Source organism: Bufo bufo, chromosome 4 (assembly GCF_905171765.1).
Source record: "Bufo bufo chromosome 4, aBufBuf1.1, whole genome shotgun sequence".
Taxonomy (NCBI): Eukaryota; Metazoa; Chordata; class Amphibia; order Anura; family Bufonidae; genus Bufo; species Bufo bufo.
The window spans coordinates 461,684,639-461,704,941 of NC_053392.1; the positions used below are offsets into that span (position 1 = coordinate 461,684,639).

Here is a 20,303-nt window from a genome sequence, read left to right on the forward strand (position 1 = left end):
GCACCTCACAGTTGAAACCGGGGGGAGGGTGCGGAAACCCTGGGCTCAATGGGTGGAAAACACGTATGGGAACTCATACTCTAAAGGGGTGTCGTTGTTGATTCATCGAGCAGTCAGATGGGAACCGCACCACACGAGTATTGACCCAGAGGGGAAATTTGTTTTTGTTTATGCTCACATAAATGGTATGCCATACGTGGTTATGAATATGTACAATCCTCCTCCGGCCAGTCTATCATTACTTCAGGCAGCGGCGGGATTTGCAGCACAGTTCCCCACTGCCGGGATTCTCGGCATGGGAGACCTTAATATGATACTGGATGACTCGAAAGACAGATTTCGCAATCCGTCTGCTGGTCAGTCTGGACGGCCCTTAAATAAAACCGCTCTAGCGCGCCTTCTGTCTGAGCTGGGATGGATGGACGTATGGAGAGAGAGATATCCAGACAGGATAGAATATTCTTGTTTTACACCCTCTAGGGGAGCTCTGTCTAGGATTGACTACCTCCTGGGCACCCCTGGCACCTTTATGGCAATACGAGAGATCCGATATGGGTTCCAAGGCCCATCTGACCATGCACCAATAATGGCCTCACTAATTGACCCTTACGTGGCAACCCGAACACCCAAACAACGTATTCACCCATTTTGGTTGTCTCTAATATCTCTGAATGATAGGGTGCCCGATCAACTTCACACCTTCTTAATGGCTCACCCAGCTGATACGGACCCGGCCTTATTGTGGGATACTCTGAAGGCCTTCCTGCGTGGATGTCTGAAATCCTCCATCTCATATATCAAGAAGGTCACTCGCCGAAAAGAGGAGGGGTTAGGCATGCAGTGCAGAAATGCTGAATGTGCGTTTATCTTAGATCCCACCGAGGAGAATAGGAAGGACTGGTTGCTGAAAGGTAGGAATTATATGAACCACTTGCAGGAGAAGGGAGACCGCAAAATGCTCTTTTTGAAGCAACAGACCTTTGAACAGGGAAGCAGAGTGGGTAAAGTCCTGGCGCAGATAGTGAGGAGGAATAACATGTCCCCACCGATACTTGGCATCTCGAACAAAGATGGAACAGTGGTGTCGGACCCTGGGGGTATTCTAGACCGATTCAGGGAATTTTACCAGGACCTCTACTGTTCCCACGCTGAGTATTCTCCTCAGTCATTAGAGAATTATTTACAGGAAGTAACTCACCCACAATTATCTGAGGCGGATAGGGAAATACTAGATGGAGAGATTACACTGGAAGAAGTAAGTGAGGCGATCGCAGGGTTAAATCTGGGTAAGGCCCCCGGGCCGGAGGGGATACCATTGGAGGTATACTCCAAATATGTGGAGATTCTAGCGCCGCAGCTCCTGCGCATGTATAAGAAGTCTTTGGACAGAGGTGTCCTTCCGGAGTCACTATACGAGGCTTCCATTGTAGTTTTATTAAAACCTGATAAGGAACCCCTAGAATGCGGTTCATACAGGCCTATTTCGCTGTTGAACTTAGATTACAAAATTCTAACTAAGTTATTAGCGAATAGACTGAACAGAGTCATATCTACTATCATACATGACGACCAATCAGGTTTTATACCAGGCAGATCTACCTCTAGCAACATACGTAGAGCGCAGGTTATTGCTCAGGTGGGATGTACGGATGGGAGATCATGGGCTTTGGCGGCCTTGGATACCGCCAAGGCATTTGATTCTGTCGAGTGGCCCTTCTTGGTGCAGGTCTTGCAGTTTTTTGGCTTTGGTCCTAGGTTTATCAAGTGGATCAATATACTATATAGCTCCCCATCTGCGAACATATTGATTAATAGCTGTTTATCATCCACGTTTAGACTATACAGAGGTACCAGGCAGGGATGCCCCCTTTCTCCCTTGTTATTTGCAGTAGCTATAGAACATCTAGCGCTGAGAATTCGTCAAGATGATGTATATATTGGTATAAAGTTAGGTAACAGAGAGGATAGGCTGGGCCTATATGCTGACGACCTCATTTTGTACATGGACTCCGTGGAGTGCACTTTACCGAGAGTGATATCCATTATTGAACAATTTGGCACATTCTCCGGACTATGTATAAACTGGGCCAAGTCGGCCATTATGCCTTTGTGGGCCTCAGACTGGCCAGCGGTGTATAGGAATTTGATAGTAGTAGATAAATTTAAATATTTGGGAGTGATCATTACAAAAGCCCCTGAAACATCCCACTTGCTGAACATAGTTCCTCTGATTGCATACTTCATAGACAAGTTTAAATCTTGGAATACTTTACCGCTGTCCACAATGGAACGAGTGAACTTAATCAAAATGGTTCTCCAGCCCAAAGCCCTGTATCTATTAGAGCACGCTTGCACGCCTGTACCACGCGCGTTCTTTGATAAGTTGCACTCCCTTATGGCAACTTTTATCTGGGGTAGGAATAGAAGGAAATTAGCCGTCAGATCTCTACAGAGAAGTTGGGATCAGGGTGGAACAGCTCTGCCGGACTTGCACTTATATTTTCTTGCTGGTCAGTTGAGGTATCTGGTGCTATGGGTGACCCGGGACGTGCTCCCTAGCTCTGAATATTACTTGCGGGAGTTTTTGCAGCTCCCCACCCTGTGGCCTATACTTGAGGGCCGATCTTCGGTGACAGGCTCGCTCCTTCCGATTCATAAATTGGCGCATCAGGTGTGGGGGGCTGCAAAGATGCGGCAATACGGGGATCTACCGGAGGATGTGCCATTGTGGAACAACCCGATGTTTCCACATCTGATGCAGAGTGATTGGGAGGTGATTTGGAGAAGTTATGGGGTGTGCTATTTGAGGGACCTATATGAAAAGGGTATACTGTTCTCTTTCTCCCAGCTACAGTCCAAAGCGGGGGTTCTGAGATCACATTTTTTCAGGTATTTGCAACTGAGACATGACCTCCAGGCCCAGTTAAAGGATCTGAAGAGGCCTGTGTCAGTCTATCCTTTGATAGGGGTCTTCAGGACTCAAGGCCCGAAGGGATTGATATCCGCTATCTACACTCACTTACTTGGTCTCAAAATTTCAGCTTCTCCATTGGGCGCGGAAAGTAAATGGAGAGGGAATATACCTACTATGACGAATGAGGAATGGGGAGAAGCTCTGGAGGCTCCAGTGGCTGTATCTCCATCTCTCAATAACAGATTGACACAGCTCTTCATTTTAAATAGGTGTTATTTGACCCCAACCAGGCTTTTTAAAATGGGTAGGAGGCAGCACACAGAGTGCCACAGGTGCTCACAACTGAATGCGGATTTCTGGCACCTAATGTGGGATTGCAGTCACATACAATCGTTCTGGAAAGGGGTGGTGGATGTAGTCTCGTCCCTGATCCTGGACTCACTGGTGGTCTGCCCTAAATCTTGCCTTCTGGGTATTGTGGAAGATGAATCACGTTCACGTTATACCTTCACCTTCATTAGAGAAACCCTATTTATGGCTAGGAAAGCCATTGCAATCAGATGGATGGCAGACAGACCTCCTAAGGTTGGACAATGGAAAACCATGGTTAATAATATTATTCCCTTCGAAAGGATCATTTATTCTCGTAGGGGTTGTCCTCAAAAATTCAAGAAAATATGGGGACCTTGGTGTGCTTCCCATCTGACAGCTACGACGGCCCATCTGCATTCGATGGATTGAGGGATGCACCCGTCCAAATGTGCGATATTAGGTTCTATTAATTCAATTTAGCTGAAATAATTCACAGCATGAACTGCTTTGCTTTGCCTAATGACGTCAGTCAAAACGAGGTAATATGGATACTATGTCCTGTTTATTACTGTATGTACTGATGCGAAATGTATAATTGTGCATTACTCTCCTTACAACATTGTACGACTATGTTCATTGCAATAATTTTGGAATGTACTGTCACATAATTTGCTTACCATTTTTCAATAAAGCGAGTTTAAAAAAAATAATAAGATGCCGGCCTCAAGCACACAAGAGGCAGGAAGGGGTTAAGTTTTTTCCCATTAGAAAACCTGCACTAGAGTAGATCCCCAGATACGCCGGCCTAAGAGCTGGCTGGGCAGAAAGGGTTAAGGCCACTTGAGGACCGGGGGTGGAGCTCAGCATGTTTCTGGGGAAGGGGGAAGTAGGGCGGGAATAATTTGTGCCAGAGAGCCCCCCCCCTCCTCCTCCGGGGGACGAAGTTTGCGGCCTAGCGGGCCGCAAAATGGCAAACCAAGCCCCTGCGAATAGCCGATTAGGGCATGCTAGCCCCTGCATCGGCCAGCCAGAGCAGCGGGCGAATGTGCCTGCCCGGCAACGGACGGGGGCTGCACCCGGCGGGCCGGGCAAACAATATCGCGGCTGGAACACCGATGCGGTGCCGGACGAACGTATGGCAGTTAACTCCCTCCGGAGCGGTGCCCCCTATGTGCCGATGTCCCTTCTTGGAGGACAAGAAGAGGGGGAGTGAAGGGAATGACATCAGAGGTGCTGATGGCTTCAGGGGTGCTGGGAATGACTCCAGAACTGGCAATGGCCTGAGGGGAGCTGGGAATGGCATCAGGGGTGCTGGGCTACGCTAAAACCCTGTGCTGTTGAAGACTATTGCCACCAAGAGGGAGGGAGGGCCAGGAGGGTTAACATCCTCAGCTAGTCCCGTGTACTCACCTCTCTTCTCTTCCCTGCCGCCATCTTGCCCTTTATCTTCTCCAGCAGGGTCACCCCTTCAGCTACTTGCACATGGGTGACCCTTCTGGTCGCGGGATGCAGAGGAGCGAGGCTGCCCTGGTCCAACTTGTCGTCTTGTGGGGGAGGAGGCAGCGTGGCGGACCAACGCTGGCGTGCTGCCCCGGGAGAACAGGGAGGCGAGGCGTCCACTGTTTCCCACCTGAAAAAAAAAGAAAATATGAAACTAAAATAAAAAATCTGCTGGAGCTACCTTGGTCTTGCCTCCTATTGACACTAGAAAAAACTGAAGCTCTCTCTCCAGGCTGGAGGGGGTATAGCTGCCAGGGGACGAGCTAACAGCTTTTACTAGTGTCAACGACGCCTATAGGACATAGCTATACACACGGTTCCTGTGTCCCACAATGAATATGGGCGAGAAATCATTGGTGGACATTGCGCCCCCCCCACCTCCCCAGTATTAAAATCATTGATGGGCAGTGAGCCCTCCCCCTCCCCAGTATTAAAATAATTTGTGGGCAGTGCCCCCCCCATCCCCAGTATTAAAATCATTTGTGGGCAGTGCCCCCCCCCCCTATTTAAATCATTGGTGGGCAGTGCGCCCTCCCCCCCATCATTGGTGGCAGTGTCAGTTCCGATCGGAGTCCCAGCAGTGTAATGCTGGGGCTCCGATCGGTTACCAAGGCAGCCAGGACGCTACTGAAGTCCTGTCTGGCTGCCATGGTCAGTTAGTCAGCAGCATACTTAGATGCGCTGTGGCCACCCGGTGCTCCTTCTTCTTCTAACTCAGAGGTCTAGCGGCGCATTGCTTATGCTTATAGCAATGCGCCACACAGACCTGTGAGATACAAGAAGGAGCAACCGGGAGGCCACAGCGCATGTAAGTATAATGCACCAGAGTAACATTGCAGACAGGACTTCAGTAGCGTCCTGGCTGCCATGGTAACCGATCAGAGCCCCAGCATTACACTGCTGGGACTCCAATCGGAACTGCCGCTGCCACCAATGATGGGGGGGGGGGGTGATTTTGCACTGCCCACCAATGATTTTAATACTGGGATGGGGGGGGGCGCATTGCCCACCAATGATTTTAATACTGGCAAGGGCGGGGGGGTGGCGCACTGCCCACCAATAATTTTAATACCTGGAGGGAGGGGGAGGGCGCACTGCCCACCAATAATGCAGCGTCCCCATCACCATGGGAACGTTTTGGATATAGAATATACCATCGGATCCGAGTTTTCTCCAAATGGATGGTATATTTTAACTTCAAGCGTTACCTACAGAGGACCAGGAAGCGGTGAGTACAAAGCCTTCACCGCTTCCTGATCCTTTTGCCCGGCATTAAAGACAGGCGGCCCTGAAAGGGAACGGCGTTCCTGCTATGAAGAAAGTGCAGGAATGCAGTTACCACACGTTCCCGCAAGACTCGAGCCCTGCCCCCATCCCCCCGCACATCACATTTTTGCTGTACTCGCTATACAGCAGCACATACCTGTCACATCCAGGGCCTCCCAGGTGACGTCTCCTCTGATGTAGATCTTTTCTGTCATCATCTTCTTAATTTGGTCCATACAAATTCTTTCAGCCGCGCCTCGTCTCTGCAGAGTGTGACACACAGACGTATTAACTTCCTCACTTTTCTATCATCATCCCCCAACCTGGAGTCCCCCGATTGTTATCCTTATCCCCGCTATGCTCCCTAATACCCCCAAATACTATCCTGATGAAAAATTAGTCCCCACCCCCCTCTAGTAATAGTGCTCCTCATAATCCCACCAATAGTAATTCCCTTCTAGAATGCCCTCGTTAGTAATACTGCCCTCTACAGTGCCCCAAACATTGATAATGCTCTCCAAGAGTGCCCTCATTAGTAGAAGAGCTCTCCAGTATTAGGCCTCATGCACACGACCGTTGTGTGCATCCGTGGCCGTTGTGCCGTTTTCCGTTTTTTTTCGCGGACCCATTGACTTTCAATGGGTCCGTGGAAACAACGGAAAATGCACCGTTTGGCAGCCGCATCCGTGAGCCGTGTTTCCTGGCCGTGAAAAAAATATGACCTGTCCTATTTTTTTCACGGCCAACGGTTCACGGACCCATTCAAGTCAATGGGTCCGTGAAAGAACACGGATGCACACAAGATTGGCATCCGTGTCCGTGATCCGTGGCCGTAGTTTAGTTTTTATACAGACGGATCCGAAGATCCGTCTGCATAAAGCTTTTTCAAAGCTGAGTTTTCACTTCGTGAAAACTCTGAACCGACAGTATATTCTAACACAGAAGCGTTCCCATGGTGATGGGGACGCTTCTAGTTAGAATACACTACAAACTGTGTACAAGACTGCCCCCTGCTGCCTGGCAGCACCCGATCTCTTACAGGGGGCCGTGATCAGCACAATTAACCCCTTCAGGTGCGGCACCTGAAAGGGTTAATTGTACTATCATATCCCCCTGTAAGAGATCAGGGCTGCCAGGCAGCAGGGGGCAGACCCTCCCCCCCCTCCCCAGTTTGAATATCATTGGTGGCCAGTGCGGCCCCCCCCCTCCCTCTATTGTAATAATTCGTTGGTGGCACAGTGTGCCCCCCCCTTCCTCCCTCTATTGTAATAATTCGTTGGTGGCACAGTGTGCGCCCCCCCCCCCCCTTCCTCCCTCTATTGTAATAAATCGTTGGTGGCACAGTGTGCGCCCCCCATTGCTTCCCCCCCCCTCCCTCTATAGCATTAACAACGTTGGTGGCCAGTGTGCGGCCTCCCATCTCCCCCCCCCCCCCCATCATTGGTGGCAGCGGAGTTCCGATCGGAGTCCCAGTTTAATCGCTGGGGCTCCGATCGGTAACCATGGCAACCAGGACGCTACTACAGTCCTCGTTGCCATGGTTACTTAGCAATAGTACAATAGTTGAAGAGTCATACTTACCTGCTGCTGCGATGTTCTTGTCCGGCCGGGAGCTCCACCTACTGGTAAGTGACAGTGACAGGTCTGTGCGGCGCATTGCTAAATGAACCGTCACTTACCAGTAGGAGGAGCTCCCGACCGGACACGAACATCACAGCTCCCAGGTAAGTATGAATCTTGTACTATTGCTAGTAACCCGCTGCCACCAATGATCGGGGGGGGGGGGGGGGGGGGGCGCAAGATGGGAGGCCGCACACTGGCCACCAATGTTGTTAATGCTATAGAGGGAGGGGGGCCAATAATTGCCACCAACGATTTATTACAATAGAGGGAGGAAGGGGGGGGGGGGCGCACACTGTGCCACCAACGAATTATTACAATAGAGGGAGGAAGGGGGGGGGCACACTGTGCCACCAACGAATTATTACAATAGAGGGAGGAAGGGGGGGGCACACTGTGCCACCAACGAATTATTACAATAGAGGGAGGAAGGGGGGGGGGGGGGCGCACTGGCCACCAATGATATTCAAACTGGGGGGGGGGGGGGGGGGGTCTGCCCCCTGCTGCCTGGCAGCCCTGATCTCTTACAGGGGGATATGATAGTACAATTAACCCCTTCAGGTGCGGCACCTGAGGGGTTAATTGTGCTGATCACGGCCCCCTGTAAGAGATCGGATGCTGCTAGGCAGCAGGGGGCAGTCATGTACACAGTTTGTACACAGTTTGTAGTATATTCTAACTAGAAGCGTCCCCATCACCATGGGAACGCCTCTGTGTTAGAATATACTGTCGGAAATGAGGTTTCACGATCTAACTCATATCCGACAGTATATTCTAACATAGAGGCGTTCCCATGGTGATGGGGACGCTTCAAGTTAAAATATACCATCGGATTGGAGAAAACTCCGATCTGATGGTATAAAAGGGACTCCGGACTTTACATTGAAAGTCAATGGGGACGGATCCGTTTGAAATGGCACCATATTGTGTCAACGTCAAACGGATCCGTCCCCATTGACTTGCATTGTAATTCAGGACGGATCCGTTTGGCTCCGCACGGCCAGGCGGACACCAAAATGACTTTTTTTTTCATGTCCGTGGATCCGCCAAAAATCAAGGAAGACCCACGGACGAAAAAACGGTCACGGATCACGGACCTACGGACCCTGTTTTTGCGGACCGTGAAAAAAAACGTTCGTGTGCATGAGGCCTTAATAATAAAAAACCCTCACAGAGCTCCCAGTAGAAATAAGGACTCCCAATAGTGGTAATAAAGTTCTCTACCGACCCCTCAGTAGTAAACCAACCCCCCCCCAATAGTGCTCTTAGTAGAAATAAGGCCGATCTATAAGTCCCTCCTATAGAGCCCCCAGTAGTAATAAGAGCGCCTGATGTCCCTGGATTTATTATACCCCTACAGTGTCCCCATTATTAATACTGGTCCCTACTGTTATAATACTCACCCTGAAGTGCCCCCAGTATTGATAATACCCGCTGCAGTGTTCCCTGTAGTTATATTCCTCCTTCCACCATACAGTCCCATCTAAATAACATCACATAATTTCTTGTGCCCTCTCCAAAATACAGTCCTTTGTAAACAACATCACTCCCCTCCTTCCAGCCTCTCCAACATACAGTCCCATGTAAACAACACTATTTCCCTCACCCTGCCATGCAGTGCCATGTTAATTAAAATCAGACCATCTCTCCAGCCCCCTCTAATATACAGTCCCATGTAAATAATATATCTCTCTATCTACAGCCCCCTCTAATATACAGTCCCATGTAAATAATATCCCTCTCTATCTACAGCCCCCTCCAATAAACTGTCACATGTAAATAATATCCCTCTCTATCTACAGACCCCCTACAATGTACAGCCCCATGTAAATAATATCCCTCTCTATCTACAGCCCCCTCCAATATACAGTCCCATTTAAATAACATCACCTCCTCCCCAGCCACCTCCAACATGCAATCCCATGTAAACATCACCCCTTCAACATTCAGTCGTATGTAAATAGCATCACCCCCCCCCCCCCCCACACACACACACACGCACACACACACACCAACCAGGCAGCTGCAACATATAGTCCCATGTAAATAATATCCCACTCTATCTACAGCCCCCTCCAATATACAGCCCCATGTAAATAATATCCCTCTCTATCTACAGCCTCCTCCAAAATACAGCCCCATGTAAATAATACCCCTCTCTATCTACACCCCCCTCCAATATACAGCCCCATGTAAATAACATAACATCCTCCCTAGCCACCTCCAACATGCAATCCCATGTAAGCATGACCCCTTCAACATATAGTCCCATATAAATAATATCCCTCTCTATCTACAGCCCCCTCCAATATACAGCCCCATGTAAATAATATCCCTCTCTATCTACAGCCTCCTCCAAAGTACAGCCCCATGTAAATAATACCCCTCTCTATCTACATCCCCCTCCAATATACAGCCCCATGTAAATAACATAACATCCTCCCTAGCCACCTCCAACATGCAATCCCATGTAAACATGACCCCTTCAACATCCAGTCCTATGTAAATAACATCACCCCCACCCCCCCACCCCCCCACACCAACCAGCAGTGGCGTAGCGTGGGTTGCCAGCACCAGGGGCAAGCCAAAAATCGTGCCCCCCCAGCCCGTGGGCACACCCCTTTTAACAGATAATGTAGTAGATCACTTGCAGTCCTATGTAACACCACAGATAACAGTGATAACTCTCCGTGTACAGATAATGTAGTAGATTCAACTGCAGTCCTATGTAACACCTCAGATAACACAGTGATAACTCTCTGAGTACAGATAATGTAGTAGATGGGTGTGAGGCCCCAGAATTCAGACCACGCACAGTGAGACCTGAAGTCTGGGTTCAGAATGTGGCAGGGTGGGCCATATTCTCAATCTGCTCCCCCAACCCTACTGTAAAACAGATATGTGGATGGACATTATTATTACAGTAGAATACCGCCCCATACCTGTTACATCCAGTGACCTCTCCTGTGATGTAGACTTTCCTCAACGTCTTCATTCAGAGATAAGACCTCCATGATACTTTCTTTCAGCCGCTTCTCGTCTCTGCAGAGTTTCACAGAATTGTTTTAGGTTCCTCACTTTACTATCATCCTCTCCTTCCTGGTGTCTCAACAACTCCTCCTGCTGCCCCCCAATACTGGGCTAGAGCCATACAGATAGTCCCCCATTCCCCATAATATTATTCCCCCTGTATATAATGGCCCCCTCTTTATTATGAATGTATTATTAATGTATTTGCCCCCTCTTTGTTGTTAATGTATTATTAAAGTAAATTGCCCTCTGAGATTCTCAGTGAGGCCTGGCTGGGGCATGGGGCCTAATGAGGACTAACAATGGATTAATACAAAGGATTAGTACTGTGGAATCTGCTGCACAATAGGCCTATGGGAAAAAATATTACTAGTACTACTCACTGTGCATATTCCACCTAGGCCCCCACAATAATAATCCTCCATTACTAATACTGTCCAGTATGACGCCTCCTGAGCCTGGGCTGAGACACATTTTCCCCACAAAAATGACCTCTCTGGGCAGCAAGCAATCGTTAAACTGAAGAAATACAACTACTGCTGCCCTCTACTGACTGGTCTGAGTGGTGCAGCAGGCCGGGCACTGTTTACTTTATAAAATTGTGCCTCCGCTTAGTGTCTAAGGCTACTTTCACACTAGTGGCAGGACGTATCCGACAGGCTGTTCACCCTGTCGGATCCATCCTGCCGCTATTTCGCAGTGCCGCCGCTCCCTCCCCATTGACTATAATGGGGACGGGGGCGGAGCGCCGGCGCAGCACTAAAAGGTCAGACATGCAGTACTTTCAGTCCGGCGGTCTTTCGCTGTGCTGTGCCGGAGCTCAATGGGGACGGAGCAGCGGTCCGGCGAAATAGCGGCAGGACAGATCCGACAGGGTGAACAGCCTCCAGAAGAAGATACAAGCAGTACACATAAATCTACCATTAGAAAGAAAAATGTACTACTTCCCATCCCATATCATTTTGAGAAACAGCGACATGCCATTTCCCAGCTGCGCTTCCAGATAATAGAGCAGATAATAGAGCACGTATCACTACCCAGGAGAGGAGGAGACAGGTGTAAAATGCTCAAAAAAAGAGAAGCCTTTTGGATTCATCGCCTCCAAACCCTAGAACCAAAGGGATTAAATCGTGATTATGATTTAAATAGTTTTCTGTAAGCTACAGTGTACAGTTACCCTTTCAACATGCTCCCTCTTTCTTTCTTCCACAGAGAACTTGACTCCAACCCATGTCATTTAGTGCTTGATCAGGGCGTAAGTTTACCACGCAAAATTGTAGCACTGCTGCATTCATTATTTTACATCATTATATAAGGTTTAGCAAAATGTGGCACTGTAAAGCATGGTGCACTGAGAATTAATTATGTTATTTTTTTTCCTTTTTTCTTCTGTATAAGTTTGCTACAGTCTCTAGCATCCAGTATGGAATATTATACTATAATAATATTATGATGATCAATAGAATGTAGCACTGCAAAGCATGGTGCCCTGTTAAGCAATGATAGTTACTTGTTCATCCACTTGTTTAACCATTATCTCTGCATTGTTGTGTCCTCTGTTTACAACGTTGTCATGGTAACCTGATGTCATTTCCGGCTCCATCGCGGGCTATTTAAATTCTTTGCAACTTGTATCCATTATGTTTGACAAAGGCTCACAGTAGCCGAAACGCGTCACTTACCACCTGTATGTGACCATTAAATCTACTTGAAATTACTATTAGAGCGAGTGCTGGTCCTTACTATACAATTAAGGGTGAACAGCCTGTCGGATCCGTCCTGCCGCTAGTGCGAAAGTAGCCTTAGGGTCCATTCACACGTCCGCAATTTCGTTCCGCATTTTGCGGGAACGGAATTGCGGACCCATTAATTTCTATGGTGCTTCCCACATACGGAATTGCGGACCCATACTTCCGGGTCCGCAATTCCGTTAAGAACATGTCCTATTCTTGTCCGCAATTGCGGACAAGAACAGGCATATTCTATTAGTGGCGGCAATGTGCGGTCCGCAAAATGCGGAACGCACATTGCCGCTGTCCATGTTTTGCGGATCCGTGGATCCGCAAAACACGTTGCGGACGTGTGAATGGACCCTTAGGCTGAGCCTCAGAGGGACTTAAACTTGGTCAGTGACTGTCTGGACTCTGCAGAGATACTTGTCTGGACCTGAGACTGAGAGGAGGGCAGACCTGGCTGCAGCCCTGAAGCTTCCAGGGACCCAGCTCAAAAGCTGATTCCAAAGCAGGATATAAAAGACCAAGAGGAAGCTGAAGTGCCATGAGAGCCAGTCCAAGCAGGACCATGGCAGTCAGGCGGTGCTGGTGAAGGATGACATCTGCCCATCTCTGCTGTCCACTCCATATACCAGGGTAGGCCTCGTATATGGGCAGAAACTGCAGATGGCATCCCAGAGAGGCATACTGTCTCTCTGTCAGTGTCCCTGGGCTGGTCATCCTTCACCAGCACCCTGACTGCCATGATGCCATCTACTTGGCAGCCTTGGCCTGGCTCTCATGGCACTGGCACAGTGGCACTTCACTAGTTCACTCATATATTACCCCTAACGCCTACCCTCAGCCCATGCCAACATACCCACTGTGACTGACCTAATTCACTCAGGGTGGGACTGGGAATGACACTGACTGCAGTGTCACGTACTCTGTCAGGGTCGCTTTCAGGCTGCCTGTCTGGACTCTGGATAGACTCTCTGACCTGACCGCTACAAGTACTGAAGCAGGGACAGTGCGGCAGCCATCTTCTGCTTCTATCTTCTTGCTCTGGCTCCTGGCTCCGCACTGTCTTTCCTGCCTGGAAGGTGGGCGGAGCCTATCAGTGCGATCGTACTGCGCCCCGCCTCCTCACTCTGCTCTGCTGTGCTGTGTGAAGAAAAAAAACACAGCATCAGCCATTTAAGATTTTGTTGTTGCAGCGGACAGCGCCCCCCTGCAGTGTGACATCACCATAGCTTCTTTTTTGTTCTTCACTGCCGTCCTCTGCTGAGCGCTGAACTGCTCCGGTCACATGACTGTGACATCACAGCAGGTCCTTCACCACCACAATGACTGTTTTGCTCATCACATGACCTGTGATGTCACCACAGGTCATTTTCATCATCCAGGGCACTAGATTAATGAATCCAGCTGGCGGGCAGGACATGTTTTAACCTAGCAACGCCTAGAGCACTGTCTTACATGGAGTGCAGACGCCCCCTGCTGGCCACAACCGGCATATATTATATACTAGTGATCTTATACCATTGATCTCTACCTGAGGTGCAGATTAGCTCATTTGACGCCCTCTGCTGCCCACAACTGGGATATACCTTATACCATTGATCTCTACCTGAGGTGCAGATTAGCTCATTTGACGCCCTCTGCTGCCCACAACCGGGATATACCTTATACCATTGATCTCTACCTGAGGTGCAGATTAGCTCATTTGACGCCCTCTGCTGCCCACAACCGGGATATACCTTATACCATTGATCTCTACCTGAGGCGCAGATTAGCTCATTTGACGCCCCCTGCTGCCCACTACCGGGATATATTATATACCATTGAACTCAATAAAATAATGCAGGATAGCTGAGCGTCTTGCCACGCCCAAGCCCTTTACCCCCCCGCCCCAAAAATTCATGATGGCCGAACTGTGAGCATAGTGTTAGTTGTAATATACACCTGACACGGTGCTTTCACGGGGCATGGCGGCCGTTTAACCCATTCTATGCCGTAGGTACTGCTGTATGGAAGGGGTTATCAGGGAGCCCTCCCCCATTTGTGCCGCTTTGCTTGCTGTGCAAGTGTGTTTGAAGTGTGACAGGAGGCTAGATCCCTCCCTTCTACATCAGGCATCTGAGCTGCTCTGGCAGCGCTGGAATGAAAAAAAAAAACACTTTAAAAAATATAAATTAAATTAAAAAAAATAGAAAAAATAATAAAAATCTGCTCTATATAAATATCTCATGACCTACCCGCATCCGCACCGAACGCCAGTGTGAAAGTCGCTTAAGTCAATGGGGACGGATCCGTTTTCACTGACACAATATGGTGCAATTGAAAACGGATCCGTCCCCCATTCACTTTCAATGTAAGTCAAGAGGGATCCGTTTTGCATTAGACTTTTTTTTTATGAATAATGCAAACGGATCCGTTATGAACGGATGCAAGCTTTTGCATTATTGGAGCGGATCCGTCTGTGCAGATACAAGACGCATCCGCACCGAACGCCAGTGTGAAAGTCGCCTAAGGCGAAAGCTGTAAAAAATCTAAAAAACAAATTGTCCATGAAAAGCGTATTTTTATGTTTGTCACCTTATATCAGAAAATGCGTAACGCCAAGGCATCGTAAAGCCCAATATAATCTTGAATAGCACAAATCACACCTTCACCTTGCCCCGCTTACAAAAAGAGTAAAATACAAATTGGTCCTGAAAAGCCGTTACATTTTTTGTTGTTGTTTTTTTACACCTTACATCAGAAATAACTTAACATGAAGAGATCAAAAAGTACAATATAGATCAAGATAGTACAAATTACACTGTCAGCACTGATTTATGGGCACGTGGGAGTGAGCAGCACTGATTTATGGGCACGTGGGAGTGAGCAGCACTGATTCATGGGCACGTGGGAGTGAGCAGCACTGATTTATGGGCACGTGGGAGTGAGCAGCACTGATTTATGGGCTCCGGGGAGTGAGCAGCACTGATTTATGGGCTCCGGGGAGTGAGCAGCACTGATTTATGGGCACGTGGGAGTGAGCAGCACTGATTTATGGGCACGTGGGAGTGAGCAGCACTGATTTATGGGCTCCGGGGAGTGAGCAGCACTGATTTATGGTCACGTGCGAGTGAGCAGCACAGATTTATGGGCTCCGGGGAGTGAGCAGTACTGATTTATGGGCACGTGGGAGTGAGCAGCACTGATATATGGGCACGTGGGAGTGAGCAGCACTGATTTATGGGCACGTGGGAGTGAGCAGCACTGATTTATGGGCTCCGGGGAGTGAGCAGCACTTATTTATGGGCTCCGGGGAGTGAGCAGCACTGATTTATGGGCACGTGCGAGTGAGCAGCACTGATTTATGGGCACGTGGGAGTGAGCAGCACTGATTTATGGGCACGTGGGAGTGAGCAGCACTGATTTATGGGCTCCGGGGAGTGAGCAGCACTGATATATGGGCTCACGGGAGTGAGCAGCACTGATTTATGGGCACGTGGGAGTGAGCAGCACTGATTTATGGGCACGTGGGAGTGAGCAGCACTGATTTATGGGCACGTGGGAGTGAGCAGCACTGATTTATGGGCTCCGGGGAGTGAGCAGTACTGATTTATGGGCACGTGGGAGTGAGCAGCACTGATATATGGGCACGTGGGAGTGAGCAGCACTGATTTATGGGCTCCGGGGAGTGAGCAGCACTTATTTATGGGCTCCGTGGAGTGAGCAGCACTGATTTATGGGCACGTGGGAGTGAGCAGCACTGATTTATGGGCACGTGGGAGTGAGCAGCACTGATTTATGGGCACGGGGGAGTGAGTAGCACGGATTTATGGGCTCCGGGGAGTGAGCAGCACTGATATATGGGCTCACGGGAGTGAGCAGCACTGATTTATGGGCACGTGGGAGTGAGCAGCACTGATTTATAAGCTCCGGGGAGGGAGCAGCACTGAATTATGGGCTCTGGGGAGGGAGAAGCACTGATTTATGGGCTCTAGTAAGTAAGCAGCACTGATTTATAGGTTTCAGGGAGGGTGCAGCCCTGATTTATAGGCTGTGGGGGAGGGAGCATCACTGATTTATAGGCTTCGGGGAGGGAGAGCAGCACTGATTTATCGGCTCCGTTAAGTGAGCAGCACTGATTTATAGGCTACGGGTGAGGGAGCAGCACTGAATTATGGGCTCCGGGGAGGGAGCAGCACTGATTTATGGGCCCCGGTCAGGGATCAGCACCGATTTATAGGCTTTGGTGAGGGAGCAGCACTGATTTGTAACAGGGCAGCACTACTGGGGAAGGGAGCGGCAGGCGCTTTCCACCCCGGGAGGCTCTTGGGTAGACGGCGGCTGTGCATGAATTTCCTCCTCCACATCTCCAGGGTCTGCAGCTGCTGCAGAACCTCATAATACACACCTCAGCTGATTTTCAGGTCATAATACACACCTCAACCACTGCAGGTCTTAATACATACCCCAGCTACTGCAGAACCTCATAATGCACACCTCAGCTGCTGCTGAACCTCATAATACACACCTTAGCTGCCCATAGAATCCTCTACAAACACTGAAAATTTTGGATTCCTGACCCTTTTGGGGCGGCTGGACGAGACTTCTATGGCTGGGGGGGGGGGGATGAAGGGGGGGGGTTGTCACTTTATGGAAATCTATACCCTGGAAAGATTCATCCTAAGCCGGCTAAGAAACCCCGACTTTGATGCGCTGTTGTTCTTCGAGGGAAAGTCCCACAGAATAGTCCTCTTGAAGCAATGCCCCTCCTCTTATTTTTTTTTACTCTATATGACAGCGGTATTTGTGGCCTAAATGTGACACTCACTTATGCATGTGTAATCCCAGATGTGCAATATATTAGAGGCTTTTTTCACCCCAGTAACCAAAAAGGCGTATTTCTGGCCTTAATGTAACAATCACTTATGCAATTAAATAATTATATTCTAATGGTCTGTAGGACCATAAATCCCTGTAGGGGTCCCTAACTAATAGTTAAAATCTTATCTTTATTATTTAACTACAAAAAAACATATAAGAAATGAATGGAAAAAAAAGAACACAATTAAAATTTTCAGTTACCAATGGAATGTGAGGTAATTATTGTTACTGCTGGTTGCTGGCTGCAACCATTATTGGCATATTGATATCTGTGGATTGCAAAGTGCATGGGGATGTTTATTCCATATATGTATTCACATTTATCCTGTGGGGGTCACAGGTTGGTGTTTAGCGTCCAAATCGTCCTTAGGTTAACATAGACGCGAGTGTTTCAATTTCATTTGTGCACCATGGCGTATCCTATTCACAAAGTCACACTTGCACCCTTAGGGCTGACACTATTGTGGCAATCCGCAATTAGACACTCTTTGCTAGTATGATCGCTCTATATCCACTCCCTTTTTGTATGCGGCTCTGTCTGTGACAACTCTGTATCGGCTCTATGCTATTACCGCAGCGCTGCGACTCAGTTGAACACCACTCTGTATTTTATCCCTCACTATGTTCAGTTCTGGGTCCCTACGCTACTCCTAGATCATCCACAAGACTTTCCTCACTTGCTCCGTAACTGTCTAAAATTGAATCGCACTATACCACCCCTCCCGACATGTTTCGCCACAGGCTGTGGCTTCGTCAGGGGATATGGGGTATGGCTAGACGCGCGCGCTCGTACAGACCTCCCTTTATGTTTATTAGCGTCCCTCCCTCCTGTTAATCCCAGCCATTCACTGACCGTTCACTTCGGTCAGTGCACGTGTCCACTGACGTACATCCTCTGGTCCGTGCGTTGTGTCATATCAGCTGCGCTCCCTTGTTCCGTCCATCACCGATGACGTAAGGTAATCACTATTCAGTATTGTTTACATGATATTCATTTCAGTATATCAATAAAAAAGGCGATCACAGATGATCGCAGATGACATAGAGTAAACAGTACTCAATTCTGTCCACGATATTCACATCAGTGTATTCATAGAAGCGGCCATCGCTGATGATCGCTGATGGTATGAGATGATCAGTACCCATTTTTGTTTACATTATATTTATGTCAATCTGTCAGTAGATAAGCGATCTTATTCAGGTTCACTTCCCCATCTATGGCAAATCTCTTACATGATGATCAATCATTTGATCATAGTACATGTTCTCATGTCACTTATTTATCAGTATAGGGATATATATATACAACTAGCTGATCCTCTGCTCTCATATTTAGAGGTATACTTATAGTTATACCTCTGGTTTCTATATTTCTTTAGTGTGGATTACATCTGTTTATACCTACAGTCGTGGCCAAAAGTTTTGAGAATGACACAAATATTAGTTTTCACAAAGTTTGCTGCTAAACTGCTTTTAGATCTTTGTTTCAGTTGTTTCTGTGATGCAGTGAAATATAATTACACGCACTTCATACGTTTCAAAGGCTTTTATCGACAATTACATGACATTTATGCAAAGAGTCAGTATTTGCAGTGTTGGCCCTTGTACTTCAGGACCTCTGCAATTCGATTGGGCATGCTCTCAATCAACTTCTGGGCCAATTCCTGACTGATAGCAACCCATTCCTTCATAATCACTTCTTGGAGTTTGTCAGAATTAGTGGGTTTTTGTTTGTCCACCCGCCTCTTGAGGATTGACAACAAGTTCTCAATGGGATTAAGATCTGGGGAGTTTCCAGGCCATGGACCCAAAATATCAACGTTTTGGTCCCCGAGCCACTTAGTTATCACTTTTGCCTTATGGCACGGTGCTCCATCGTGCTGTAAAATGCATTGTTCTTCACCAAACTGTTGTTGGATTGTTGGAAGAAGTTGCTGTTGGAGGGTGTTTTGGTACCATTCTTTATTCATGGCTGTGTTTTTGGGCAAAATTGTGAGTGAGCCCACTCCCTTGGATGAGAAGCAACCCCACACATGAATGGTCTCAGGATGCTTTACTGTTGGCATGACACAGGACTGATGGTAGCGCTCACCTTTTCTTCTCTGGACAAGCTTTTTTCCAGATGCCCCAAACAATCGGAAAGAGGCTTCATCTGAGAATATGACTTTTCCCCAGTCCTCATCAGTCAATTCACCAAACTTTCTGCAGAAGATCAATCTGTCCCTGATGTTTTTTTTGGAGAGAAGTGGCTTCTTTGCTGCCCTTCTTGACACCAGGCCATCTTCCAAAAGTCTTCGCCTCACTGTGCGTGCAGATGCGCTCACACCTGCCTGCTGCCATTCCTGAGCAAGCTCTGCACTGGTGGCACTCCGATCCCGCAGATGAATCCTCTTTAGGAGACGATCCTGGCACTTGCTGGACTTTCTTGGACGCCCTGAAGCCTTCTTAACAATTTTTGAACCTCTTTCCTTGAAGTTCTTGATGATCCTATAAATTGTTGATTGAGGTGCAATCTTAGTAGCCACAATATCCTTGCCTGTGAAGCCATTTTTATGCAACGCAATGATGGCTGCACGCGTTTCTTTGCAGGTCACCATGGTTAACAATGGAAGAACAATGAGTTCAAGCATCACCCTCTTTTTAACATGTCAAGTCTGCCATTTTACCCAATCAGTCTGACATAATGATCTCCAGCCTTGTGCTCGTCAACATTCTCACCTGAGTTAACAAGACAATTACTGAAATGATCTCAGCAGGTCCTTTAATGACAGCAATGAAATGCAGTGGAAAGGTTTTTTGGGGATTAAGTTAATTTTCATGGCAGAGAAGGACTATGCAATTCATCTGATCACTCTTCATAACATTCTGGAGTATATGCAAATTGCTATTATAAAAACTTAAGCAGCAACTTTTCCAATTTCCAATATTTATGTAATTCTCAAAACTTTTGGCCACGACTGTACTATTCCACACTGTATATTTATAATAGATCATATATACTCTTATAGCTAGTATGTTATTAATCTTATGAAGATTAAGGGTTTACAAACATATAATATAAAATA

The 20,303-nt window shown here is 47.9% G+C and overlaps 2 long non-coding RNA genes across 2 annotated transcripts in view; both read right to left on the bottom strand.

Moving 5' to 3' along the window:
- Positions 1–4,133, bottom strand: part of LOC120998689 — a 56,422-nt gene extending 52,289 nt beyond the window's left edge. Inside the window, exon 1 of the long non-coding RNA XR_005778463.1 lies at positions 4,026–4,133. This is a non-coding gene — a long non-coding RNA (uncharacterized LOC120998689). The remainder of the gene's footprint in view (positions 1–4,025) is intronic.
- Positions 4,134–4,258: 125 nt separating this feature from the next.
- On the bottom strand, positions 4,259–19,616 carry LOC120998690. The gene is made up of 3 exons (XR_005778464.1): positions 19,607–19,616; positions 7,662–7,666; positions 4,259–4,393 (listed from the first exon to the last, which is right to left on the bottom strand). It is a non-coding gene; the product is annotated as an uncharacterized LOC120998690 (long non-coding RNA).
- Between the last annotated feature and the right edge of the window lie 687 nt (positions 19,617–20,303).